Source organism: Rhipicephalus sanguineus, chromosome 4 (genome assembly GCF_013339695.2).
Source record: "Rhipicephalus sanguineus isolate Rsan-2018 chromosome 4, BIME_Rsan_1.4, whole genome shotgun sequence".
Lineage (NCBI taxonomy): Eukaryota > Metazoa > Arthropoda > Arachnida > Ixodida > Ixodidae > Rhipicephalus > Rhipicephalus sanguineus.
Window position 1 is genome coordinate 182,534,685 of NC_051179.1, and position 17,414 is coordinate 182,552,098.

General features: G+C 45.6%; 1 protein-coding gene across 1 annotated transcript in view; it reads left to right on the forward strand.

Annotated features, from left to right (window-relative positions):
- Nucleotides 1–17,414, forward strand: part of LOC119390948 (sodium-dependent serotonin transporter) — a 256,502-nt gene that overhangs the window by 105,179 nt on the left and 133,909 nt on the right. The gene's annotated exons all lie outside the window — the stretch shown is intronic.

Consider the following 17,414-nt stretch of genomic DNA (forward strand, 5'->3'; position numbering starts at 1 on the left):
GGCAGCCAATTCTCAGCTTGTTTTCGTCATTTTTGTCACCGTTGTCTCCTCCCACGCTGTACGTGTCGCTGTTTGTGAAAGCTAATACACGAAAGCGTGGCCTGTAAGTTTTGGCGGACCGCCGGGGTGGTCCGCCACAGTGACCGCCTGCAATATGGAGGGTACCGGGTTTAACTCCCAGTGGCGACGGAAGGGGTAACCCGACGTGGGGATCGGTGTTGTGTGCTCTCATTTGTCGAGAAGGTGGTCTTTCCTTTTCGCTCTCCTCCACTCGCTCCCCTTCCCGAACAACGCTGCGTCGTGGTCTCTTATGGGCTGCATAGAAGTAAGCGTCTTTCCTCTCCTCACAGCACTGCCACACTTCTGCACGGCGGCAGAGTTACTGCATGTGCCCCCTACTCGAGCATAGTTGCGCGAGCGTCCGCCATCCAGCCGCCGACGCATCCACGCCAGACAGGACTCCTCTCAAATGTCGGAAACTACGAGGCTCAGGTGCCCCGTGTGCTTACTCGCTCGTTCATTAGGCGTCGCTGGTAGAATGAAGACATTGGCTTTAAAGAAAAACAAACAGAAAACATCGAATAAACAATCAATTTAGATCGAACTGATGCTATAATACAGTGATAGCACAGTATTGCCTCATGTGTCTTCATACACTTAATTAGGAAGAAATCTAACTTCTACCCTCACTTTCAAAGAGCACATAACTACAGTTTTTGCTAAGGTATCTAAGGCACTTGGATATTTACGCCGTAACTTGCGTCATTTTTACTCTAACGTAAGTAAATTAGCCTACTTAACGTTCGTTCACCCACAGCTAAAATTCGCCTCAGCGGTGTGGTCTCTTCATTAGAAGTGCCTCATTAACACAACAGAGTCAATCCAAAATAGGGCCGCTCGATTCATCATCATCTAACTACGACCGTCATTGAAGTGTTATTAACCTTAAGCAAGAACTTCATCTACAGCCTTTGGAAGCCAGTCACTCTAACTTTTATGTCTGCTTCATAAATACGTTCATGATCTACAGCGCCATCACTTACAAATTCACACCCCAACACCTACATCACGACATTTGCATAACAGCCTGAGCATTAAGCGTAGTTTTGGAAGGGCTCAATCCTTTAATTCATCTGCACTACACCGCGCCGTTGTGCTATCAAATGATCTTCCGAAAGCCATCGCCATAATCACTGACGCTAACCATATTCGTGAACAACTAAAGAGATATTTCAATATTGCATAACGATTTTCTCTAACTTGAAATACTGCCCATTATCAAGCTTAGGCACTCGAAGATTTGGCACTGACTTTTAATAATATGTAGAATTTAGGAAATTAGGAAAAACGCCGCTTTTGAAAATACGATTAATTATAATGCTGAGTGTCTCGGAAACGAAAGCTGCAACAACATTCAGATGGAAAACAGAACTGTTACCTACCAGCACTGGTGTTCTTCAGAGCTACTTCAGAGCTACAACAGAGCATACTTCACCGGCAGTTACAGGAAATAGGAAGAAAGAGCGATTACATCATGTCATCGGATAAGCAGAAGCTGTTTGACGGCTGTTGTATATGTCATAGAAATAGTCACTGAAAGAGTTCGCTATGGTAGAAGCATCACTTATAGCTTTGCCCTTGTAATTTATACTATTACAGGTAACATCGTTCTTTGGGAAATTCATGAAGTTTTATGAAGTTCCCACTGCTTTTAAATGCGAAGCATTTCTTAGCGAACCTCAGGCACTTTGGGCGTTTCTATCTACGTATCTATCTATCTATCTATCTATCTATCTATCTATCTAGCCGGCTACGTCTGGGCGCTCTCCTGGTCGTCTCCATAACTTCTAATATACCAAAATTGGCATAGCAGGGGATAAGTGTATGGTGAAGGCGATTGAGTGGTCATGACATAAATAACGCAAAATACCTGTCGCGTACGTCATGAAACCCTTTCTCTCAGTCACGTGTGGCACATACCCGCATACCAGAGTTTAAGTTATGCGGGTATGTGCCACAGGTGATACAAAGTCTCAACCAACACAGTAAACGCGAACACACACATTGACACGCAAGGAAAGTGATAATATTAATAATTGTTGGGGCTTTAATTTTGACTATCTGGTACTCTTTAGGGTGCACCGAGATCGCACAGTACACGGGCATCTAGCATTTTGCATTCATCGCAATGCGACCGCCGCGGCCGGGATCGAACCCGCGACCTTCGGGTCAGCAGCCGAGCACCGTAACCGCTACACCACCGTGGCGGACACAGGGAAAGTGAGGAAGCTGAAGGCAGGACAACCCTTGAAGACGCTCAACTACCATCCACTCGTTCACGTGGTCCGCAACGCGGACCACGTCGATTACGCAAGAACCGGGGTCAATGCTTCCTACAATAAATCTGCCGAGAGAACCAGGCCTCTCATCATTACCGGTGGCTTTCACATTGACTTATCAAGACCCAACAAGGCTTGGTTCTCATACTGCGTGAAAGACTGCTTGGATGTGGACAGGGCATCAAAAGACCTCGCTGCCACGTGCAGGACAGGAGGCCTCATAGATCATTTCATCGTAAGAGGCATCCAGAATTTCCACCAGCTGTGCTGTACCTCACACTTCACTACACTTAGACCTCTCGTAGCCGCGATCACGAACGGATCCGATTAACAAGTCCGGTCCAGCTGCTGGTGCTCACTGATCACGGTGATAATGACCTTGTTCAAGAACTGTCAAGAACCCCTTCCACACATAAACACGGATTCGTGAAACAACTGTAAAGCAACTGTAACAACTGCAACTGTGACTGTACCGTACGTGCAGTGCGCCTGCGTGTGCCACTCGGCTGTGTGTATAACCAGGGGAACATTGCTGAATGAAGCTTAGTTGCGAGTAACGCCTGCCCTGTGCATTTGTGTTTCTTCTTTGTGCTGTTCGGATACGCGCTATGCAGTATTGAAGAATATAAGCACTACATATCAGCTCACCGCGTCTGGTGATGGTAACACCCATGTTGCTGTTGGCATCGTTACGCAACCGTAAACAACTGGTTATATAAAACATATGCGACTTTTCAGCATATGAGTGTGTTTATACCACTTCCACATTTCTCTAGCATTATTCCGTAACGTTTTTCTGAACATGAAAAATTATGCCACAGTCACAATCCCGCGCATGCTTCGCATAACATCGATTTCCAGGGTACGTGGGATCTGCCGAATTGTTTAGGGCTTCCCTTATGCTTTGCAAATTCATTTTTATAATATAGTTGTTTTGATTTCTTTGGCAAATTGTTCAAGACATTACAATATGATTTATATAGAGCAGCCAAACGAACATTGAAAGGTTTTTTTTTTCTTTCTGTACAAGTTTTCTTTTTTTCTCATACTGGTTAGCAGACCTTTCGTTATCCATGGATTACTGCTAAACTTGGAATGTTTTCTGCATTTGGCGGTAGTTGTGTTAGTGCGGACACCTTCTAAAAAAGATGAAACAAAAACTTTCAAGAGCTAGTTCTGGGTCCTCCGTGGACTTAATCGATGACCAATCGGTACCTGATATGGTAATTACAAAGCCACCACTGTCTGCCTTCGAGGAAAAGTAAGTTGAGTTGGACTGACGAATCTCGGCCTGAACTGCGACGAGTACAGGTAAATGGTCTGTGATATGCGTATCTATGACACCCGCGAGTGGAGAAGGTGCGATGTTAGATCATGATCAAGAAGCGTAGAGCTTCCATGCGTAGAATACCTAGTGGGAAAAGTAATTAATGATTCAAATCCGAAACCAGCTAAACAGTCAATATAGGCAGTTGTAGTGCCATTATCGATGTCCAGTAAATTGATATTAATATCACCAAGAATTAAAACTTGCTTATGCTCGAGAGATATGCTATGAAGAATCTTGGATAGCCCACTCAGGAAATCAGGAAAAGATGAAGATGGGGAACGGTAGATGCAACCGAGGATGATAGTAATATTCTGCGATTTCTGCTGCGATAGTAGCGATAATCGCTATGAAAACCATACTGGTATGTCATCTGGCATGTCTTGCACATAGATAGCCGATATGCAATCAAAGGTGAAAGGGACGCGACTGTACTGACCACTAAACCGAATGCGCGCAGCTGGCTTGCTGCCTGTACGAGCGATTTTTCTTTGCCGTTGTTCAGCGTCACGATGGTGGGAGCAAGAACTAGTGCTCTCACCGGCGCAAAAGAGCGTTCGGCAGGCCTCACTGTTTTTTTATTTAGCGGCCATGGTACAGCAAGCCCCTCGGCAGTGACGCCATGAGAAAGCGATGCGCTGCACGCAACTAGAGTATCGTGTCGGCGCCGCAGCAGGTACCACAAATACCGCGTTAAAACTGTGTCGGTTTTAGTGTATAGCAGATCACTTCACACATGCAGAGATAGGAGTAAGCAAGACGAGTCGACCTTCCGCTCCATCACCTATTCGGCGATGTCTGTACTCCGTGCATAGTTTCGAAATGTTGCATGACATGAACACCGCGCTCTATCACGGGGTTTTGTCCGTTATTAAACGTAGCGCAAAACTTCACGGACAAAGTAAAGTGGCAACGTACACAGCGCAGACTATCAACTAAAATTTATTGAAGAACATTCACACATATATACACAAGGAATAAGACACGTGATGAGAGAATTGAAAACGTGTTTTAGTGACTAGCACTCAGGTAATCTATTTCGATAGGGTGCAACACTATCGATTGCCTCGCGACACATGCATCACCACATCTGTAGATACAGAACGCTTCCTCAATTTCTCGCTCCGTTTTTCGTTAAATCTTGCTAGCACACTTGCTTCCGTCAACCTGGGCGCGCAGCCCCAGTCCCTACAATGAAGCGAAAGGTTCGAACATGGTGGTCCATTCAAAGAGACTCTGTGGTGAAATAATCTATTATTTAAGCAGCGCTCTGTCTCCCCGACATAGCTTTTCCCACAGGACAAAGGTATGTTGTACACCACTCTCTTACCACAGTCAACTAACCTTTGTCGATGCTTGATGTCGCACCTATGGTTCTCCCGACCTTGCCTCTGTAACTTCTTATGCACCGCCGGACAAAGCTGGCCAAGCTTCATTCCACCTGGAAAAACCACATTACACCCATACCTGGCCCCTACCTTTTTCAAACGATGAGACTCCCGGTGAAAGTACGGAATACAAACGCTTTTGTGACACTCTCATTTCCTTCTTCATTTTCTGGTAAAGCCTTTCTCCAAGGAAGGCCAAGTGGCGTTCCGGGAACCTCGAATCCCTAAGGCCCTCCACCTGTCTTGCGAAACTCTTTTCCATCTGGTGTGGACACGACTTCCTGAGTGATGCCTTCAGGCAGGACACCGCCACACCATCTTTCACAACCTTCGAGATTCCCGAACGGTAATCAATCAAGGGCTTCGCGCTACGGGGAGCATACATTCAACATACATGTCTCGCCACAAAACCTAAACACAGGTCCAAAAACTGTATGCGTCCTTTATTCGGCACTTCACATGTAAATTCAAGCCCGCCCCCTAATTCTTCAAACACTTTCAAGGCATCCACGCTCGTATCCACGCACCTATAGTCCTCTCCCAACACCAGGTAATCATCAACATACCTAAACATTTTAATTACAACACTTTCTAAAGCACATTCCAACGCACGATCAACCATGCCCAAAAATATTTCACTCAGAACAGGCGCGACACATGACCCTATACAAACTGCAGACTTCTGAGTGAAAACACCACCTTCCCAACCAATTACTGTGGAAGTCAAGTACACAGCCAGAAGTTCAAGGAAGGCACTTGTCGACCCACCACATCTTTGCCGAAGTACGGGATATTCATAATGCTTGGTGCTCCGGCAACACTGGGCGCTTCCGCCATTTTATGTTGGGCGGCGTCGCGGTATCGCCTGCCAGCGGCTCCATAAGGAAAAGCCAAGGAGCGGTTGAGCAGCAGACGTTGGCGGAGCTTTCGAGCAAAAAAAAAAAAAAATGCGGCCATTTTTTTGGACGCCCAGAGCCGAATGGTCAGAGGATCTCACTGTGCTGCCATAAATTGACGAGAACACAATATCGGAGTTCTGCGCGCATAAAAACTCATCCGGACGGCAGCTGCAAGAGGCGCACTACTTCGCAAAGCCGAACTGCCGTTCTCTAGTGGCGTGCGCTTCCGATCAGAGGTAGGCGTCCAAGATACGTGTTCGTTGCGGAGGAGATGTGACTGTCAAGCTCCTAAGGTAACCTTGCACTGCAGTACATCTCCATCGTATTTCCCACGGCGATTATGTACACGCGTCATAAGCACACTTCATATATTGACACCGCGTTGTCTCTGCGCGACCTGAGCAGTGCTGTGCCGCTTTCCTCGGCTCATTTTTTTTAGCCACAAGTATCTCTACACACTCCGCAGTAGTGTGTGTTCTAGTTTGTTCGAAATAAACACGGCATTGAAATATGCATGAGCAGTGCGCCGCAAACCACACAATAATACTCATCCGCGTTTCAACTGTATACAAAGAGAGCGGCCCGAGTAATGCTCATTTACGTGCGCACTGGTTGTTTATAATATTTTGTGGTCGTAATCTATATGGCGCCGATTTAGTATTGTTGTTCTGGTTCTCCTGAACGCTATACGTGTGCGCTCATACACATATCTTTGTAAAATATTATGCTCTTTCCTTTCGCATCCCACGGCAGCTTGGGCCCGCCGGCCCGCGATCAGCGGAAAGATGAGTGCGGTGATCTATCGGACAAACGACTCCACCTACTGTACGGCTCCGTAACTCTTGGCTCAGTGTTCGCAGCGCACGCTCTACTAAGAAAGCAAAATAAAAATAAAAGGGGAGGTATAAGGAGGTGTAAAGTGAAGGGCAGACGCGGCATGCGGACTATGTGCTTCGGCGCACGCTGCCTTGCGAAGCTTGCAAAGAGATGCCTGTTGGGATCTATGTTGCGCCGATCTAGTCTTGTGTGGCGGCACCGATTTTCCGCGAACGCATGCAGCAGCGTCTGTGGCTCTGCTTACACACGTTTACGTACGTAAATCCTTGCTTTCGTCGATCTTCAACACCGACAAACTAATGTTGATCAATCATGCTCTCTCGCGCGTGTGCAACGTCGGCCGTTGGTTTTACAATGCATATATCGTGATATTGTTCTCCAAGTCTACCTTATATTGCAGGCGCCCAACTAAATTGCACGGAGAAATAAGAACTGACGTTGAAGAGCGCTTTGCAGGCGTCCATAATTTCCGAACCATAGCACAGTGCCGACCTTGTTGACGAAACAAGTTCGCGTCGGTACATTTGTTTCTTCGTTCAGGTAACTGATAAATGCGATTAAAAATAGTGTTACTTTGCTCGCGGCATTGCCAGGGCTCCCTCGTTGCCTGAACAGTGCACGAAGCATTGGGAAGTCATCGCAGAACGAAGATAAAAAACCAGTAGCTAGCAACTGAAAGGCTGCGATATGCGACTGGTTTCGATTTCGCGCCCAACAAAACTTGGCGGATTGAGCTTATGGGATTGTCGACAGATGGCGCTGTACATTTTGAATATCCCCTATTCCTGTTCGTTATGGTCATCCCTGATGCAATTTATTACACTCACAAGTAGCCTGTCATGCGGCAATGAATAGAACAAGTCTTGCACATCTATACTGAAACCAGACAGTACCTTCTCACAGCCTTCCTTCAGGAACTCGGTTACCTCCTAGGAATTCTTGACACGGAACGGGTCCTCCACACATAGGGACGATAGGTGTTTCTGAAGGTAGCCATACACTTCGCATTGCCAGGTCCCGCGTTCCGACACAATAAGGCGAAACGGTTTTTCCGGCTTGTGCGTCTTCACAGTGAAAAACATCTGTAAAACAGAGCCCTTCACTTTCCTCACCGCAGCACAGAGGCGTTCCAGATTCGCAGTGACTATTCTGTGGTCCAGACCACAGAATAGAGTGCAGCTTTCTTTTGTGGACCACTCAATAAACTTGCGCGCTGTTAGCGCTGTGGGCTGTGCAGAAGTGTTCTGTAGCGCAAGCAGCCCACCTCTCTTGACGATGGTTTTCTGTCAAAAATTGCGAGGGTTCATTCTGTGGTCTGGTTCACAGAACAGGCACTGTTAATGCCCTCAGAAGGAACTGAACCCACCCCATAAGGACTTCGATTTGCCAACGCTCGAGCTCCCTTGACGACAGCTTGTCTCGCGAATCTCAATACGTGCTCGCCGTTTTGTGAATCGCTATTGAAGACGCGTATGCGTGAAAGATTCCAATGTTTTGACATATGCCAATATTGATATCAGCCGCAGATAAACTTGTTAGCAGCAAAACGAAGGCGTATAATGATAACAAATGACAGCGGTTCTGAAATTTCGTGAACCTGATCTATCGTGTGCGGAACACTAAAGTCACTTTCACCACAGTACGGTTGTGTCATGTGAAAAAGTGCACTAACATTTGCATGGGAGACTCGAATTTTGAGCAATCCTTCTGAATGGGAGCGGCCATAAATCACCCGTAAAAGAACGCTAACGCCACCGCGAAAAGAAAACAATAATAACAAATGACAGCGTGCATAAAATTTTCTGGCCTTGATTTATCGAGTACGCAACGCTTAAGCCACTTTCGCCGCAGTACACTTGTGTCAAGCAAAAAAAAAAAGCGCAATAAGATTGGCGAGAACCTACTAGTTGTCACTGGACACAGCACCCTTTGTCACTTACTTAGATACACTTGCACACGCCATATATTTACGAGCACTTGTATGACCATCAACGTCTGAAAACTTTACAGAAACAGCTAAAGTAGCCCCTCGCCAATCTCAGTGCTTTTTTTTTGCACGACATTAGTGCACTGCGGTGAAAGTGACTGAAGTGTGTCCTGACGCGAGAGATCAGGGCCAGAGTAATTTAGTAGTGTCGCCCTTTGTCGTTATATATATGATTTCCTTCTCGCGGTGGCGTTGACTGGAGATCTGTGGCTGTGTTCGCACAATCGGCGGGATCGCTCAAAATTTGAGTCTCCCGTGCAGATCTTAGTGCACATCTTCTTTTTGCATGACCCAAATGTACTGTGGTGAAAGTGACTTAAGTGTTCCGCATTTGATAGATCAGGTCCAGAAATTTTTAGAACCGCTGTCATTTGTTATTATACGCCTTCTTTTTGCTGTTTCAATTCACGACAAGTTTACCTGCTTTGGCATGTCAGACCAGCAAGCATGCCAAAGGTGGGCTTCGCCTTCGTATTTCGAACCTTTCACGCATCAGCGTCTTTCATCGCGTACTATGCCTGGAAATAGCCTCCTTGGTCCGGACTTATTCACAGAGCTGCGAGCGAATAGTGCGATTCGCGAGAGAAGCTGTCGTCAAGAGAGGAGGGCGCAGCGCTTATTCTGTGAATTAGACCACAGAATAAACCCTGCCAATTTGTGAGAGAAACCCCTCGTCAAGAGAGGTGGGCTGTTTGGGCTACAGCGATGTCTGGTGCGCACGGTCCACAGCACAAGTCTCTTTGGTGTGGTGTGGTCCACAAAATAAAGCTGCACTTTATTTTGTGGTCTAGTTCAGAGAACAAAGCTGCAGTTTACCCTGTGGTCTGGTCCACAGAATAGATTGGGACTCTATTCCGTGGTCTGGTGCGCAGAAACCGTCGTCAAGAGAGGTGGGCTGCTTCGGCTACAGAACATTTCTGCACAGCACACACAGTGCGCAAGTTTATTGTGTGGTGCACAGAATAAAGCTGCACTCTATTCTGTGGTCTGGTCCACAGAATAAAGCTGCACTCTATTCTGTGGTCTGGACCACAGAATAGTCACTGCGTTCCAGATTCATCTCCTGCGGAATAGTGACCACCTTCTTCTTAACTTCAGCCGGTTTTCCAACAAATGGTTTGAGGTGTTTCTGTACAGCTTGCTCGGCTTTTTCAGAGAAAACCTCCTCCGGTAGAAGCGCGAGAATCCCTTCTTTGTCCGCCACCAGAGGTCTAATCTTCCTTTCGTTGAAGTAGTCCAACAGATAACGTGTGTTCTCGACATATCCATTCATTCAACTGCACACGTGGCGTCTTACACGCAGCTGAGATAAGACCAGCGCACTCTGCAATGCATCGAGGCTTCTCAGTTTCCGGCACACCATCCGCAACAGCCCTACCCATCGCCAGGGCTTGAGCAGCCTTCAGCTGTGGCTGAAAACAAAACTTTGGTCCTAGTTCCAACGTCCTCCGAACCCACTCCTCCACAGTCACGTTTTCAATCAGCTCCACTTTTTGAGGCTTTGCCACTGTCTTCTTGTTCCGCGGTAACGTGGGAAGGACACAGTTCCACACGAACTGAGTCACACGGAACCTTGTCCTTGTCCATTCCCTATACATCCGAGGGCTTCTTCCATTACCATCCCATCCGCATACGACACCAAGGTAGTCGTCACATAGCGTTGCTTGTCGCCACCATTCCGACGATAGAATCCGGCACATTCGCTTCGTGTGAGACGGCGACGGCTGAAGCCATCCACAGAGCAACAATACGTCAGGTGGGCACCCTTCGTAACGGTTCGCGTTTGAGTAAAAAAAAAAAGGAAAATTAAGGACAGGCCGTTTAGTGGGTACTTACAGCCAACATTTATGCATATCACATTTATTTTTCTAGCGGCGGTGCACCCCAAGCCCCCCAACCCACGAGAAGAGGAATAATCTTAGTTTAGAATAAAATATAAGAAATGGGCATGGTCAGGACAGGTAGCGCGTAGGCAAGATAACCGCACGTCTCTGAGAGTAAAAGGCTGGATTCCAAGGCAAGGCAAGTGCGTGAGGGGGAGGTAGAAAGTTAGTGGGCATATGAGATGACAACTTTTCGGGAATAACGAGGCAGCAGAAAGCCCACGACTGCTTTGATTGGCGATACATGGGAGAGGCCTTTGCCCTGCAGTGGCACTGATGATGATGACGATGACGATGATGGGGGGCTGCGGATCGCGCCACTAATTGCACAACTTCTGCATATTTAGCAGGCTCGTGGTGAGCAATGGGCTCTGTCCCATTTCTGGGGCACATGCCTGCCTTTCTCTGGCCTCGTCGTCTTTGACTTCCTCTCTTACGGTGTTGGCTGCCTGCATAACGCGGTCGAACACACTTCGGACAACTTCTGCATTTTTAGCCGGCCAGTAGTAAGCAGTGGGGGCTGTCCAATTTCTATGGCACATACCTGCCTTTTCTGTGGTATTTTTCTCATTGTCTTCCTCGATTATGGTTTTGGCGATCTCCATATTATGGTCCAACACACGTAGAACAACTTCTGCATTTTTAGCACACAAGTAGTGAGTAGTGCGGTATGTCCAATTTCTGTTGCATATACCTGCCCTTTCTCTGGCGTAGTCGTCGTTGTCTTCTTCAATTATGGTTTTGGCTATCTCTATAATGCGGTCGAACACATGTGGAACACCTTCTGCCTTTTCAGCTGACCAGTAGTGAGTTACATAAAGGTTACAAATTTTACATGCCCCACAACTCTCTAATGAAGCAAGGCTTGTTTGGGCTAGTCGGTTCATGGTTTGAAAAAACGTTTTAAACTGCGCGATGAAGACGGGACGACAACGGGAACACGTGACACACGCATGCGCAGAACTTCCAACTGCTTTTATTTCCGGAAAGCAGATGATTTCAAGGTTCTTCAAAATAACAAACATAAGAGTACATTTGAAGAACCTTTAAATCACCGGCTTTCCACAAATAAAGTCAGTTGGAAGTTCTGCGCTTGTGTGTGTGCACGTGTCCCTGTTGTCGTCCCGTCTTCATCGCGCGGTTTAATACCTTTTCTTGAAACCATGAACCGGACTAGCCCAAACATGCCTTGCTTCAATAGTGAGTTGTGGGGCCTGTAAAATTTCTATGGCACGTACCTACCCTTTATATCACCGCATCGTCGTTGACTTCCTCTCTAATGGTGTTGGCTGCCTCCATAATGCGGTCGAACACACGAGGGTCAAGTTCTGCATTTTTAGCATACCAGAAGTTAGTTGTGGCGTCTGTCCAATTTATGTGGCACATACCTGCTATTTATATCGCCTCTTCGTCGGCGTCTTCCCCTGTGATGCAGTCGAAATAATCATGCATCAACGTCTGCGTTTTGAGCGTACCAGTGGTGAGTAGTCGTCTTCAAGAATCAGCGCAGAACGGACAAGGGACAAGAAAGGGAACATAGACGAGCGCTGTCTTCTAACTGAGGGTTTATTGAAGAAAACGCACATGTATATACGTCATCATACCACTTCACGTGAGCGCTCACAAAAAATCGCGTAACTATCGTGAACAGGTTAAGCAGAAAGCACTTATCGGACATGAAGAAATACATAATGAATAAATGCGCAGAAAAGCCACCGGAAAGCATATCAGGGGTGTGGATCGTAGTTTACGCTGTCAAGAAAAGCCAGCTCTTTTGGGGTCAAGGCAACCGAGGGCTTGCTGACAGAGTTACCTTTGGCAATAATCGACGCCTCAATGATAACTCTGGTTTGATAACTTGCATGTTTGGCCAGCACCCTGGTCTGTTCGAACGCTGGAGTACAGCCGCACTGAGAACAGTGCTGGGCAAGGAACCCGTCATTTCTCTTCTGTACCTTTAAATTGTTTTCTTGCAACCTGACGTTCAGGCATCGCCCGGTCTGTCCAACATGGGTCATTCCACGCCAACTATCCCAGTCGGGGCGCTCGACAAAACACTTTCTTTAAAAAAAATCTGAGAAAATTACGCACATATACACATTAGTGCTACAGTATTTTCCCAAAATAATTTGTGTGGCAAAATGTTTTCGGGCACGTGAGCGCCATTTGAACTTCTCTATATGGTGGAAAACCGGGTATGAAAGAAAAAATTCTTTATAAATGGACCGTTTCATGCATTCATTCGGAGCTTGCTTTTCTGTGTTTTTAGAGCATCGCGCTTTTATTATAGGACATTTGCTTAGAGTAGCTTTATATTTGTCACTCCTTGGCGCTTAGGTAAATTTGAATAAATTTCAGCGTCTTCGGGAATTTTTTTACAAAAGACGATTGTAGACCAAATACATCAACTGTTTTTCAGAACTCTTCACAAAACTTACTATCTCCTAAAGTTTTTGTTTTGCTTGTGTGCGGCGCACAGGCCCTAAAATGAAATCCTGAACTTGGAAAAAACGCTACGTTGGCCTATGCTCAGACGTCTGTAGCACCCTAAGGTGGTCCGAGAAAAAATAACCAGAAAAGCACATACGGTTGAGGATCATAACAACTTCGTCCACAGAAAGTTTAATCGAAGCAGTTTTTGTTTTAGTCAAGAAAAAAAGTTTTGAAATTTAGTATCACCATTGCATTATTTTGCTATGGGGGCAGTACAAACCGACTGAATTTACTGCATAAAAAAGAGGTAGTGTATTCGTAGCACATAGTTTTCAGTTCCTTTTGTTTGTATTTTATAATGTATATTACATATCAAGGAGAAAATAAACAGAGGCCAACATATAACAATACCATTGGCTTAGATGCCAAAATTCCCCAATAATGAATCGCGTTATTTATTGCATGCGGCTCTGAGAATCATCATCATCATCATCATCAGCCTGTCTACGCCCACTGCAGGGCAAAGGCCTCTCCCATGTTCCGCCAATCAACCCGGTCCTGTGCTTTCTGTTGCCACGTTATACCTACAAACTTCTTAATCTCATCTACCCACCTAATTTTCTGTCTTCCCCTCACGCGTTTGCCCTCTCTTGGAATCCAGTCAGTTACCCTTAATGACCACCGGTTATCCTGCCGACGTGCTACGTGGCCGGCCCATATCCATTTCTTCTTCTTAATTTCAACTATGATATCCTCAACCCCCGTTTGTTCCCTGACCCACTCTGCTCTCTTCCTGTCTCTTAAGGTTACACCTATCATTTTCCTTTGCATCGCTCGCTGCGTCGTCCTCAAATTAAGTTGAACCCTCTTTGTAAGTCTCCAGGTTTCTGCTCCGTAGGTAAGTACCGGTAAGATGCAGCTGTTATATACCTTCCTCTTGAGAGATAGTGGTAGACTACCATTCATGATTTGATAATGCTTGCCGAATGAGCCCCATCCCATCCTTATTCTTCTAGTTATTTCACTCTCATGGTTCGGCTCCGCGGTTACTACCTGTCCTAAGTAGACGTACTCCTTTACAACTTCCAGCGTCTCGCCACCTATCGCGAAGCGCTGTTCTCTGCCAAGATTGTTCCACATTACTTTAGTTTTATGCATATTAATTTTCAGACCTACTCTTCTACTTTCCGTATCCAGTTCAGTAATCATGAGCTGTAATTCGTCTCCCGCGTTACTCATCAATGCAATGTCATCAGCGAAGCGGAGGTTACTGAGATACTCTCCATTAACTCTTATCCCTAATTCTTCCCAATCTAGGGCCCTGAAAACCTCCTGTAAACACGCGGTGAATAGCATTGGAGAGATCGTGTCTCCCTGTCGTACGCCCTTCTTTATTGGGATTCTGTCGCTTTCTTTATGAAGGACTATAGTGGCTGTGGATGCGCTGTAGATTTCTTCCATTATGTTTATATAGGCTTCGTCGATGCCCTGATTCCGCAGTGCTTGCATGACTGAGAATCTGAGAATCAATTGGCGTCGAAATAAGTTAAGTCCCAAAGTTCATGTAAACCGGAGAAAGGAGACGTGAGCGTCGCCATTTAGAACGGATCCAAACGGAGTTCATCAAAATATTCCGCAACGAACGGCGCACGATGTGACGGCGCGCCGCGTATTCACGCATTCCGTCCGTTGTCGCGACACTACGGACGGGATATGCCAAGCTATTTTTCACATCCTTATTTGGATGGTCGCAGGCAGCACATTTTGGTTAAAGTAGAATTGGTCAGTCTGGTAACATGCACTGTTTTACACCTGTTATAAGATCACAACAGCCTATTTTTGTGGCGCAGTTGTCCGGCGGCGGCGCCGCCTCCTCCGGTGTGCGTAAACAATGCAATAAGTAACGCGATTCATTATTGAGGAATTTTAGGCATCTAAGCCAATGGTATTGTTATATTTTTGCCTCTGTTTATTATCTCCTTGATGAGTAATATACATTAAACAGTACTAACAAAAGGAACTGAAAACCATGTGCTACGAATGCATTACCTCTTTTTTTTATGCAGTAAATTCAGTCAGTTTGTATTGCCCCCATAGAAAAATAATGCAATGGTGGGACTAAGCTTCAAAAAATGTTTCTTGACTAAAACAAAAACTACTTCGATTAAACTTTCTGTTGTTATGATTCTCAATCGTATGCGCTTTTCTGCTTATTTTTTCTCGGACCACCTTAGGGTGCTACAGACGTCTGAACATAGGCCAATGTAGCGTTTTTTCCAAGTTCAGTATTTTATTTTAGGGCCTGTGCGCCACACACAGGCAAAACAAAATTTTTAGAAGATTGTACGTTTTATGGAGAGTTCTATAAAGGTAATGGATGTGTTTGGTCTACAATCGTCTTTTGTAAAAAAAATTCCCGAAAACGCTGTAATTTACTCAATTTTACCTAAGCGCTAAGGAGTGACAAATATAAAGCTATTCTAAGCAACTGTCCTATAATGAAAGCGCGATGCTCTAAAAACACAACAAAGCAAGTTTCGAATGAATGCGTCAAACGGTCCATTTATAGCGAATTTTTCTTGCGTACCTGGTTTTCCACCATATTGAGAGGTTCAAATGTCGGTCACGCACCCGAAAAATTTTTGCCGCTCAAAATATTTTGGGAAAATACTGTAGAACTAAGGTCTATATGTGCGTAACTTTGTCAGATTTTTTTAGAGAAATTTATTTTTGTCGAGCGCCCCGACTGGGCCAGTTGGCGTGGAATGACCCACATATTTTAGACCACAGGAAAGGGGAACACTGTACACAACTTTGTCGGCACATTCAACAAAATGGTTTTTAGGTTTGCCCTTACACTTGCTCGGTGCCTGCTTCACAGGGCATGTCCTAGCACACAACGGATGCAGCTTGTGCGGCGTTGAAAAAACGACAGAAACGGCCGAACGTAGGCCTACCTTCTTGAGCCTATGTGACACACGATGTAAGTAAGGAATGACTGCCACCTTTTCCTTGATGCAGTACTCGGCTTTCCCTCATTCCTGTGGCACATACCTGTCATTTCCGTGGCAACGTCGTTGTTGTCTTTCTCTGGCACACACCTGCTACTCGCGCCGCCAGTTCGTCTTTCTCCTGTGTTGGTTCAGGCTCTCTCCAGAACGCGGTCGAATTAACACACGTTGCACAACGTCTCCATTTTTAGAGGACCAGTGGCTGTGCCCAAATTCTGTGGCACGTACCTGCTATTCATGTCACTAGTTCGTATTTCTTTATGGTGGTATTCACTGTCTGTATAATGGGGTCGAACAAGCGTGGGACGACTTCTTCGAACAACAGAATGTTGATCTATTTGCTATGGATTCACGATAAAGTAAGGTTGGCGTCCAGACCTCGAAACAAGAGAAGGGATATTAGGCTAGGGACGACTAGTCGGGTTTACCCAGCATCTGTGGCACATTCCTGCTATGGATTTTCTATTGAGTATATATTTGTTGATTATGTAACTTTTTGCGGAATGACGATAGGTTCATATTTCTTGCTAGTCTAACGGTCGCAGTCAGGTCAACGAATTCGCCAGGTGTCTTTTGAGCCCAGTCTGCCTGGTCATGGTGACAATTTTTTTCATATTTTAGTGTAAAGGCCGTTCATGGAGATGGTAATTTTCTGCAGAGTAAGTAACTTCTCGCGGAGTTACGAATGACCTAGTTGTATACAGCTTTGCTTTAATATTAGTGTTCAAATGATTGTCTACAGCGTTCTGTTTTTCTGCTTGGATATGCGTGTTCATTTATGTGTCCGCATCAGTGATATTGCTCTTAAACGCTGTGCATCTGGTGTACCGTAACCTGCAACGTAGTCCGCAGAAATGTCATTTAGGTTATGTGGGCACAAGAATATGCTACCAACAAAAGTGCCAACCGTTTGATAGCCTCTATACACGTTAGCAGAGATGGGCATGCGAAGCCGGAGACAACCCGCGTGTCATCAAATATCGATCGCATGAGATTCAACTGCAGGGGCAGTATGCGTATGCTGTCGCCGTATCATTGTTAAGTTTTATAGTATAGCATATATCTCTTGCGCGATGTAGCTTTATTTGTTTATTCTATGCTCCAAGCGTAACTTTCGTGCTAAATAGCAAGCCTAGACACCGGTATTAGTTGTTTAAGTACAGGGCAATTGCTTTAGAATTGATGTAGTTCATTGGGCTCTAGATTTTTAAAATAATCGTCGGATTTAATGCGCTTTGCGGTGAAAGATTTAGCGAGGATGAGAACTTAATGCATCGCCCAGTTATTTTATGTGCAACGCAGAACAAAGA